Raw genomic sequence first — 12,644 nt, forward strand, 5'->3', positions numbered from 1 at the left:
CGCTTAGAGACGAAGCATAAAGTGTCCTCATTCCACATAGGGCAAGCTGGATGAATCCATTTTACCCAGGACGGCCGAAGCGGCGTGGACCAGGGGAGAACTGAACTTTATACTTCACACCACAGTAAGTCTACGTGTCCTCTTCCACATAGGGCAAGCTAGAACTAACTATCTTACCCAGGACTGCCGAAGCAGCGTGGACCAGGGGAGGAACACACTTTTCATAGAAACGTAAGGCATCCATGACTGCCATAGTGCGTAAGCCGCCGCTGTGCGCGTAAACCCGTTCCCCGTAGGGAGGAGTCAAGCCGCCGCTTAGAGACGAAGTATGAAGTGTCCTCTTCCACATAGGGCAAGCTAGAATGAACTATCTTACCCAGGACCGCCGAAGCAGCGTGGACCAGGGGAGAACTGAACTTTATACTTCACACCACAGTATTGAGTAATGTGCCCTCTTCCACATAGGGCAAGCTGGAATGTTCCATTTTACCCAGGACGGCCGAAGCGGCGTGGACCAGTGGAGGACTACACAATCATGAGGTTTGATATCGACTTGTGTGTTTCAATAGGATACCGATGGTATGGTTTGAACCGATTTGATTTAGCCATTCTGAAGTCATCACTTGGTTGAAGCGCTGAACTAGGGAGGCATCGTTTACATATATATTGGTTTTCGCATGCTCTACTAGGTTAATGTCATGAGGTTGGCTATCGAGCATGCCCAAGTGATGACTTGATTGTGTGCTTGCTTGAATTCTTCACATTTCATACCATCGGTTAGTTGTCGAATCATTCCTCGATCATAACCTTCGTTCTTGGTTCATGTATGCTCTCTTCCACATAGGGCAAGCTAGAATTAACTATCTTACCCAGGACCGCCGAAGCAGCGTGGACCAGGGGAGAACTATACTTTGTCTTGTATGCCCTCTTCCACATAGGGCAAGCTAGAACTAACTATCTTACCCAGGACCGCCGAAGCAGCGTGGACCAGTGGAGGACTATACTTTGTTCATAACACCACAGTATTGAGTAATGTGCCCTCTTCCACATAGGGCAAGCTAGAATGAACTATCTTACCCAGGACCGCCGGAGCAGTGTGGACCAGTGGAGGACTACACAATCATGAGGTTTGATATCGACTTGTGTGTTTCAATAGGGTACCGATGGTATGTTTTGAACCGATTTGATTTAGCCATTCTGAAGTCATCACTTGGTTGAAGCGCTGAACTAGGGAGGGGCATCGTTTACATATATATTGGTTTTCGCATGCTCTACTAGGTTAATGTCATAGGGTTGGCTATCGAGCATGCCCAAGTGATGACTTGATTGTGTGCTTGCTTGAATTCTTCACATTTCATACCATCGGTTAGTTGTCGAATCATTCCTCGATCATAACCTTCGTTCTTGGTTCATGTATGCTCTCTTCCACATAGGGCAAGCTAGAATTAACTATCTTACCCAGGACCGCCGAAGCAGCGTGGACCAGGGGAGAACTATACTTTGTCTTGTATGCCCTCTTCCACATAGGGCAAGCTAGAACTAACTATCTTACCCAGGACCGCCGAAGCAGCGTGGACCAGTGGAGGACTATACTTTGTTCATTACACCACAGTATTAAGTATGGTGTCCTCTTCCACATAGGGCAAGCTAGAACTAACTATCTTACCCAGGACCGCCGAAGCAGTGTGGACCAGGGGAGGACTATACTTTATACTTCACACACTAGCCATACTGAAGTCATCACTTGGTTGAAGCGCTGAACTACGGCGGGGTAATCGTTTACAGGTTATAATCATATAGCTGCATGCTCATTAGTAGATAATGGAATATTGTATGGCAATATGAGCATGCCCAAGTGATGACTTTGTTTCAAGCTCAACAGGTAGGGTATTGAGTCCTCTTCCACATAGGGCAAGCTAGAATGAACTATCTTACCCAGGACCGCCGGAGCAGCGTGGACCAGTGGAGGACTCTATACTTTATACTTCACACCACAGTATTGAGTACGACTTGCATAAAGCCCCTAATGAGAACCACGAGGGCTCTCTCAATGTAGAACCACGAGGGCTCTAGTACCGATTCTCTCGGTACGGCTTGGTCCGTGTTCCTTTATGCTTGTACTCTAAGTATTAAGTATTGTGTCCTCTTCCACATAGGGCAAGCTAGAACTAACTATCTTACCCAGGACCGCCGAAGCAGTGTGGACCAGGGGAGGACTATACTTTATACTTCACACACTAGCCATACTGAAGTCATCACTTGGTGGGGGTGAACTACGGCGGTATCTATCGTTTTGGTTCGGTCTATATAGGGTCGCTTGCATGCTCATTCGAATATAATGTAATTGTGTATGGCAATATGAGCATGCCCAAGTGATGACTTTGTTTCAAGCTCAACAGGTAGGGTATTGAGTCCTCTTCCACATAGGGCAAGCTAGAATGAACTATCTTACCCAGGACCGCCGGAGCAGCGTGGACCAGTGGAGGACTCTATACTTTATACTTCACACCACAGTATTGAGTACTTCTTGCATAAAGCCCCTAATGAGAACCACGAGGGCTCTCTCAATGTAGAACCACAAGGGCTCTAGTACCGATTCTCTCGGTACGGCTTGGTCCGTGTTCCTTTATGCTTGTACTCTTAGAAAGTCTCAACCCGGAGGTCTTGACTTTGATTGTCATAGTTGGACTACGACGGGGCATCCGACCATTGCTGATCGAACACCCCTGATTCACCATCTTTCGGGTAGGCGGTACGCGTACCTCCGGACGCGGAAGTCTCAACCCGGAGGTCTTGACTTTGATTGTCATAGTTGGACTACGACGGGGTATCCGACTCATCGAATACCCCAGAAGCACACCATCTTTCGGGTAGGCGGTACGCGTACCTCCGGACGCGGAAGTCTCAACCCGGAGGTCTTGACTTTGATTGTCATAGTTGGACTACGACGGGGTATCCGACTCATCGAATACCCCAGAAGCACACCATCTTTCGGGTAGGCGGTACGCGTACCTCCGGACGCGGAAAGTCTCAACCCGGAGGTCTTGACTTTGGTTGTCATAGTTGGACTATGACGGGGCATCCGACCATTGCTGATCGAACACCCCTGTTACACCATCTTTCGGATAGGCGGTGCGCGACACCACCGACGCGGAAAGTCTCAACCCGGAGGTCTTGACTTTGTATTGTTGGATAGTCCTCTTCCACTATAGGGCAAGCTGGAAATATTCCATTTTACCCAGGACTGCCGAGGCAGCGTGGACCAGGGGAGAACTTCACGGAATCTTCAGGCATCCATGATTGCCATAGTGCGTAAGCCGCCGCTGTGCGCGTCAACTCGTTCCCCGTGAGGAGGAGTCTAGCCGCCGCTAAAAGACGAAGCATTAAGTGTCCTCATTCCACTATAGGGCAAGTTAGAATTAACTATCTTACCCAGGACCGCCGAAGCAGCGTGGACCAGGCGAGGACTATACTTTATACTTCACACCACAGTATTGAGTACGACTTGCATAAAGCCCCTAATGAGAACCACGAGGGCTCTCTCAATGTAGAACCACGAGGGCTCTAGTACCGATTCTCTCGGTACGGCTTGGTCCGTGTTCCTTTATGCTTGTACTCGCGGAAAGTCTCAACCCGGAGGTCTTGACTTTGATTGTCATAGTTGGACTACGACGGGGCATCCGACCATTGCTGACCGAACACCCCTGATTCATCATCTTTCGGATAGGAGGTGCGCCCACCTCCGACGCGGAAGTCTCAACCCGGAGGTTCGGACTTAGAGTTTTTCCCATTCAAAAGTTTTTCTCTTAGCCATACTGAAGTCATCACTTGGTGAACGATTGAACTAGGGCGGGTTAATCGTTTATAGGTATCATGTGGTTTGCATGCTCTCTTAGGTTAAGGTCATGTGGTTGGCTATCGAGCATGCCCAAGTGATGACTTTGTTTCACGCTTGCTTGATTTCTTCATGATTCCCTGTTATATAGTGTAATCATTCGAGAACAGGGAATCTTTGGTTTTGCTCAACAGGTATTGGATGTCAACTTGGTATCTAGATCGCATTAAGTCTCAACCCTTAGGTTCGGACTTGTATAGTGACATCTTGTTACGGTCTTGAGTCTCAACCCGCAGGTTCGGACTACTTAGTGTTTGATCGAATATAATATGGCAACTTGTGCCTAAGTCTCAACCCGCAGGTTCGGACTTCTGTTTATTTGGCCATTGTATGTATAAGGCAACTTGTGCCGAAGTCTCAACCCGCAGGTTCGGACTTCTAACGTGTTTCGTCAACTATCATATGGCAACTTGTGCCTAAGTCTCAACCCGCAGGTTCGGACTTGTGTATTTGTTCGAAGTTATATATAAGGCAACTTGTGCCTAAGTCTCAACCCGCAGGTTCGGACTTCTATATTGTTTCGTCAATTATCATATGGCAACTTGTGCCGAAGTCTCAACCCGCAGGTTCGGACTTCTATAGTGTTTCGTCAATTATCATATGGCAACTTGTGCCGAAGTCTCAACCCGCAGGTTCGGACTTCTATAGTGTTTCGTCAATTATCATATGGCAACTTGTGCCGAAGTCTCAACCCGCAGGTTCGGACTTCTATAGTGTTTCGTCAATTATCATATGGCAACTTGTGCCGAAGTCTCAACCCGCAGGTTCGGACTTCTGGAAGGATCACTTGGCCACTAATGATCCTTCCGCAGGTTCACCTACGGAAACCTTGTTACGACTTTTACTTCCTCTAAATCATCAAGTTCGGTCAACTTCGATAAAGCAGACGCGGTTCACGAGGATCCAGCGAACGATCATCTCCAAAGACCTCACTAAATAATCCATCGGTAGTAGCGACGGGCGGTGTGTACAAAGGGCAGGGACGTATTCAACGCTGGCTGATGACCAGCACTTACTAGAAGTTCCGAGTTCATATGGACCATTGCAATCCATAATCCCTACTAAGTGAGTATTTGAGTGATTTCCCGTTCCTCTCGGAATAGGAGACACGCTGCTACCCACATTGTAGCACGCGTGTAGCCCAGAACATCTAAGGGCATCACGGACCTGTTATCGCTCGATCTCATTTTGCTAAACACAAATTGTCCTGCTAAGCAGCGTACCGTAAGTGCACTTGCGCACACGAACAGCGAAGGTGTCAGGTCATACTCCACCGAAAGGTCCTAACCCGTTCCAATCGGCATCGACGCATTAACGCTGACTGCGTTCTAGTTAGCATATGTGAGTCACGTTCGTTATCGGAATTAACCAGACAAATCAATCCACGAACTAAGAACGGCCATGCACCACTACCCTTAAATTTGAGAAAGAGCTATTAATCTGTCTCACCTCCATAAGTTCGGACCTGGTAAGTTTTCCCGTGTTGAGTCAAATTGAACCGCAAGCTCCATTTCATTGTGGTGCCCTTCCGTCAATTCCTTTAAGTTTCAACTTTGCAACCATACTTCCCCCGGAACCTGACTTTGGTTTCCCGGAAGCTACTGAGAGCACCTGGTTGTAGCGTCTCCCAATTGCTAGTTGGCATCGTTTACGGTTAGAACTAGGGCGGTATCTAATCGCCTTCGATCCTCTAACTTTCGTTCTTGATTAAAGAAAGCATCCTTGACAAATGCCTTCGCTTTAGTTAGTCTTACGACGGTCTACGAATTTCACCTCTCGCGCCGTAATACTAGTGTCCCCAACTACTTCTGTTAATCATTACCTCCGGTCTGAGTACAAACCAATGAAAGATTAGACCAAGGTCGTATTCCATTATTCCATGCAAGATTATTCTAGGGCGTTTGGGCACCCTGCTTTAAGCACTCTAATTTGTTCAAGGTAAACGTGAGCGGTCGAGCTCTATGTTACACTTGCACCCGTTGAAGGGCACACCATGACACAGACTTGGTGCCCTACCACACCATTGAGTCGCAACCAGATTCCGACTTGGCCCACCGACCACGGGTTGACCGGGTCGGCGGAGCCGGACTGTGTTGGACAAGTATCAACTTCGAACGTTTTAACCGCAACAATTTTAATATACGCTAGTGGAGCTGGAATTACCGCGGCTGCTGGCACCAGACTTGCCCTCCACTTGATCCTCGTAGAAGGATTTATGCTCTACTCATTCCAATTATGAAACATCATTAAAGAGTTTCATATTGTTATTTCTCGTCACTACCTCCCCGTCCCGGGATTGGGTAATTTACGCGCCTGCTGCCTTCCTTGGATGTGGTAGCCATTTCTCAGGCTCCCTCTCCGGAATCGAACCCTGATTCCCCGTTACCCGTTGCAACCATGGTAGTCCTCTATACTACCATCCATAGTTGATAGGGCAGATATTTGCGAGATCTGTCGTCGGTGCGAGACCATACGATCAGCATCATTATCCAGACTTCAACTCAATGACACGGAGAACCCGCGATTGGTTTGACTAATAAGTGCACCAGTTCCCGCGAGGGTCCTGGCATGTTGCATGTATTAGCTCTAGATTTTCCACAGTTATCCAAGTAACTAGGTTGATGATCTCGTAAATTATAGCTGTTATACTGAGCCTTATGCGGTTTCACATTAAATCTGTTTGTACTTAGACATGCATGGCTTAACCTTTGAGACGAGCGTATATTACTGGTAGGATCAACCAGAATTCCGACTTTGCGTTCGAATGTTCATTGTCCCATTGCACCCGGAGGAGCAAACACCACGTTCTATATGTTGTCAAGTCCGGTAGCACACGGGAGGCGAGCCCCCGTGCGAACCTCATTGCCCTCGTATCACACACACACCCGATGCACCGGACAGGCACTTGAGCGGCATTCGACTCCGCTAAGCGCTCGTGCGCCCGATTGTGCATGCGCTGACGGGGCCTTCATACCCCTACCACAGCGACCTTATGCCAAACTTCCATGAATACTTAGGTGAGCTGACAAGGGCCTTCATTTCCCTACCATCAACTAAAGGACACGCTAGGCGCGTCCGATCATTGCAACTGCGGGGCTTTCATACCCCAATCACCACAGTACGCAATTCACCAGAGTTTAATCACAACCCCCCCGGACATGGCACACTATTAACTTGCAACAAAACTTAGTGTGTGCCGGGCACATCGGTTCCACAAAATCATTCCCGATGTACCCCAATTGGGGTTGTGAACGCATCCATGGTCCTCTGACACACCCAACCAAGCGTGGATACTACATACCTCAAACACCCAGTACACTAACAGACAAATCAACATATGGTTGCTTTCCCCCAGACATTTGCCAATCACTTGGCACCCGGACGGGAACTCGCTCCTGATTGCGCCAATGCCACCCATTTGCCAAGAGCGAGTTCTGTATGTAGATTTCATTTGGAAAGACAACCGTGTACTGGATATTCTATCCGACGATTACAGATGACGAGTACGAGACTCGACTACACTCACGGATAATACATTTTGGGTCGAGATTGCTTTCGGGGTTTTCGATTGGTCTTGCGCTTGTAAACGTATAACTTTGACTTGTGGTAACCTCGGTATGTTAGTCGATCACGTGGTTGTGAACTGGTAAGGGTGAGCAATCTGTTCACTTGCACTCTGGGTAGGAATAGGTGAGCGCTATAGGTTAAGATCATTGTATGGTTCCATCGTGATGACTTTCGCTAGATAGTAGGATGTTTGGATAGTTATAACGTTTTTGGCCATTTGTTCATAGTGTTCGGTTCATTGAGGAATTCGATTGGTCTTTGCTTCACACACGTGGTCGATCACTTGGATGTGAACTAGGGTGAGAATAAGGTGTTCACTAGTGCTCTTAGGTTTTGGATCAGTACTGAGCACTTGATTGGTTTCGCATAATATGTATCCATAGTGATGACTCTTTCCAGCTTAAGATTTCGTGACCGGTTTCGAATCCTTCCCACGTTCGCTTTTACTTGGTTAGGTTTTCGAGTGTAGATTTGAAAGCAATCTCATGTATGTATCCCATCTGATATAAGCCACTGACAGTTCATGTCACCTCGTTCAACTCTCGCTGGGTCACAGAAGTATGTTACTGCGCCCATTATCCCTACTCGGATAGGTTCGGTTCGTTCGTTTTATACTACGGTGAGTAAACTCAATTTGTGCATCGCATAGCCATGGAAAGCAAGCTTTCGCGGGCCTCTTCGACTGTTTTGATACGAGCTGTGCCCGTGATGCTTGTCATCCCAGGATACTAGACCCCTTTGGACGACCGCATGACCATCAGAAAGTAAATTCCACGTTCGATTTGGGGTGTGAACCCCGAACATAAAGTCTTTGTGTAGAACCACGAGGGCTCTATAGTACCGATTCTCTCGGTACGCTTGGTCCTTGTTCCTTTATGTTCGTACTCTTGTGTGTATAATATTCATGTTCGATTTGGGATATTTGCTACTGTCACCGTTTGAGTACCATGGGGCTTGAACCCCTAACATAAAGTCTTTGTGTAGAACCACGAGGGCTCTGTAGTACCAATTCTCTCGGTACGCTTGGTCCGTGTTCCTTTATGTTTGTACTCTTGTGTGTATAATATTCATGTTCGGTTTGGGATATTTGCTACTTTCACCAGGGTCCCGTTCTTCATACAAGTCTGCCTTGCTAATGTGGTAACTTTATAGTGTAGTTCTGACATCCCAATTTTGGGACTTAGCCGATTTTTCATGTATTTCCATATGACCCGTAGGGTCCCTTTCTTCATACAAGCTTGCCTAGGGCGATCGGTCAAAACTTGTCTTACTATTCGATTGGTCTTCGCACTTTCACCCTAGGCAGTTCGCCTAGGTCTGTCTTCTTGAGGAGGCCAAAACCCGAAATAAGGAGGTCCAGCCGACCCTGAAACCTCCCCTGTCTGAACTACACTAACCCGATTTTTCAGGGTCCTCAGCGCCATACAACTTTGCCTAGGTCACTTGTACTCTTGACTTAGGCCATCCGACTTGGTCCGTGTTTCTTCCTAGGGTTCACCTAGGTACTTTGCCTTGCTTGATGTGGTAACTTTTTAGTGTAGTTCAGACATCCTAATTTTGGGACTTAGCCGATTTTTCATGTATTTCCATATGACCCATAGGGTCCCTTTCTTCATACAAGCTTGCCTAGGGCGATCGGTCAAAACTTGTCTTACTATTCGATTGGTCTTCGCACTTTCACCCTAGGCAGTTCGCCTAGGTCTGTCTTCTTGAGGAGGCCAAAACCCGAAATAAGGAGGTCCAGCCGACCCTGAAACCTCCCCTGTCTGAACTACACTAACCCGATTTTTCAGGGTCCTCAGCGCCATACAACTTTGCCTAGGTCACTTGTACTCTTGACTTAGGCCATCCGACTTGGTCCGTGTTTCTTCCTAGGGTTCACCTAGGTACTTTGCCTTGCTTGATGTGGTAACTTTTTAGTGTAGTTCAGACATCCTAATTTTGGGACTTAGCCGATTTTTCATGTATTTCCATATGACCCATAGGGTCCCTTTCTTCATACAAGCTTGCCTAGGGCGATCGGTCAAAACTTGTCTTACTATTCGATTGGTCTTCGCACTTTCACCCTAGGCAGTTCGCCTAGGTCTGTCTTCTTGAGGAGGCCAAAACCCGAAATAAGGAGGTCCAGCCGACCCTGAAACCTCCCCTGTCTGAACTACACTAACCCGATTTTTCAGGGTCCTCAGCGCCATACAACTTTGCCTAGGTCACTTGTACTCTTGACTTAGGCCATGTGACTTGGTCCGTGTTTCTTCCTAGGGTTCACCTAGGTACTTTGCCTTGCTTGATGTGGTAACTTTTTAGTGTAGTTCAGACATCCCAATTTTGGGACTTAGCCGATTTTTCATGTATTTCCATATGACCCATAGGGTCCCTTTCTTCATACAAGCTTGCCTAGGGCGATCGGTCAAAACTTGTCTTACTATTCGATTGGTCTTCGCACTTTCACCCTAGGCAGTTTGCCTAGGTCTGTCTTCTTGAGGAGGCCAAAACCCGAAATAAGGAGGTTCAGCCGACCCAGAAACCTCCCCTGTCTGAACTACACTAACCCGATTTTTCAGGGTCCTCAGCGCCATACAACTTTGCCTAGGTCACTTGTACTCTTGACTTAGGCCATCTGACTTGGTCCGTGTTTCTTCCTAGGGTTCACCTAGGTACTTTGCCTTGCTTGCTGTGGTAACTTTTTAGTGTAGTTCAGACATCCCAATTTTGGGACTTAGCCGATTTTTCATGTATTTCCATATGACCCATAGGGTCCCTTTCTTCATACAAGCTTGCCTAGGGCGATCGGTCAAAACTTGTCTTACTATTCGATTGGTCTTCGCACTTTCACCCTAGGCAGTTTGCCTAGGTGTAGCTTCTTGAGGAGGTCAAAACCCAAAATAAGGAGGTTCAGCCGACCCAAAAACCTCCCCTGTCTAAACTACACTAACCAGATTTTTCAGGGTCCTCACCGTCATACAACTTTGCCTAGGTCACTTGTTCTCTTGACTTAGGCCATCTGACTTGGTCCGTGTTTCTTGCTAGGGTTCACCTAGGTACTTTGCCTTGCTTGATGTGGTAACTTTTTAGTGTAGTTCAGACATCCCAATTTTGGGACTTAGCCGATTTTTCATGTATTTCCATATGACCCATAGGGTCCCTTTCTTCATACAAGCTTGCCTAGGGCGATCGGTCAAAACTTGTCTTACTATTCGATTGGTCTTCGCACTTTCACCCTAGGCAGTTTGCCTAGGTGTAGCTTCTTGAGGAGGTCAAAACCCAAAATAAGGAGGTTCAGCCGACCCAAAAACCTCCCCTGTCTAAACTACACTAACCAGATTTTTCAGGGTCCTCACCGTCATACAACTTTGCCTAGGTCACTTGCACTCTTGACTTAGGCCATCTGACTTGGTCCGTGTTTCTTGCTAGGGTTCACCTAGGTAGTTTGCCTTGCTTGATGTGGTAACTTTTTAGTGTAGTTCTGACATCCCAATTTTGGGACTTAGCCGATTTTTCATGTATTTCCATATGACCCTTAGGGTCCCTTTCTTCATACAAGCTTGCCTAGGGCGATCGGTCAAAACTTGTCTTACTATTCGATTGGTCTTCGCACTTTCACCCTAGGCAGTTTGCCTAGGTGTAGCTTCTTGATGAGGCCAAAACCCAAAATAAGGGGGTTCGGCCGACCCAAAAACCTACCCTGTCTAAACTACACTAACCAGATTTTTCAGGGTCCTCAGCGCCATACAACTTTGCCTAGGTCACTTGTTCTATTGACTTAGGCCATCTGACTTGGTCCGTGTTTCTTCCTAGGGTTCACCTAGGTACTTTGCCTTGCTTGGTGTGGTAACTTTTTAGTGTAGTTCTGACATCCTCATTTTGGGACTTAGCCGATTTTTCGTAAAATACCATATGACCCATATGGGTCCTTTCCTTCATATAAGTTTGCCTTGCTTGGTATGGTAACATTTGAGTGTAGTTCTGACATCATCATTTTGGGACTTAGCCGATTTTTCGTAAAATACCATATGACCCATATGGGTCCTTTGCTTCATATAAGTTTGCCTTGCTTGGTGTGGTAACATTTGAGTGTAGTTCTGACATCCCCATTTTGGGACTTAGCCGATTTTTCAATCAATACCATATGACCCATCAGGGTCCTTTGCTTCATATAAGTTTGCCTTGCTTGGTGTGGTAACATTTGAGTGTAGTTCTGACATCCCCATTTTGGGACTTAGCCGATTTTTCGTAAAATACCATATGACCCATCAGGGTCCTTTGCTTCATATAAGTTTGCCTTGCTTGGTGTGGTAACATTTGAGTGTAGTTCTGACATCCCCATTTTGGGACTTAGCCGATTTTTCGTAAAATACCATATGACCCATCAGGGTCCTTGCCTTCATATAAGTTTGCCTTGCTTGGTGTGGTAACATTTGAGTGTAGTTCTGACATCCCCATTTTGGGACTTAGCCGATTTTTCGATCCATACCATATGACCCATCAGGGTCCTTTCCTTCATATAAGTTTGCCTTGCTTGGTGTGGTAACATTTGAGTGTAGTTCTGACATCCCCATTTTGGGACTTAGCCGATTTTTCGTAAAATACCATATGACCCATATGGGTCCTTTGCTTCATATAAGTTTGCCTTGCTTGGTGTGGTAACATTTGAGTGTAGTTCTGACATCCCCATTTTGGGACTTAGCCGATTTTTCAATCAATACCATATGACCCATCAGGGTCCTTTGCTTCATATAAGTTTGCCTTGCTTGGTGTGGTAACATTTGAGTGTAGTTCTGACATCCCCATTTTGGGACTTAGCCGATTTTTCGTAAAATACCATATGACCCATCAGGGTCCTTGCCTTCATATAAGTTTGCCTTGCTTGGTGTGGTAACATTTGAGTGTAGTTCTGACATCCCCATTTTGGGACTTAGCCGATTTTTCGATCCATACCATATGACCCATCAGGGTCCTTTCCTTCATATAAGTTTGCCTTGCTTGGTGTGGTAACATTTGAGTGTAGTTCTGACATCCCCATTTTGGGACTTAGCCGATTTTTCGTAAAATACCATATGACCCATATGGGTCCTTTGCTTCATATAAGTTTGCCTTGCTTGGTGTGGTAACATTTGAGTGTAGTTCTGACATCCCCATTTTGGGACTTAGCCGATTTTTCAATCAATACCATATGACCCATCAG

This window comes from Anopheles coustani (assembly GCF_943734705.1).
Source record: "Anopheles coustani chromosome X unlocalized genomic scaffold, idAnoCousDA_361_x.2 X_unloc_103, whole genome shotgun sequence".
Taxonomy (NCBI): domain Eukaryota; kingdom Metazoa; phylum Arthropoda; class Insecta; order Diptera; family Culicidae; genus Anopheles; species Anopheles coustani.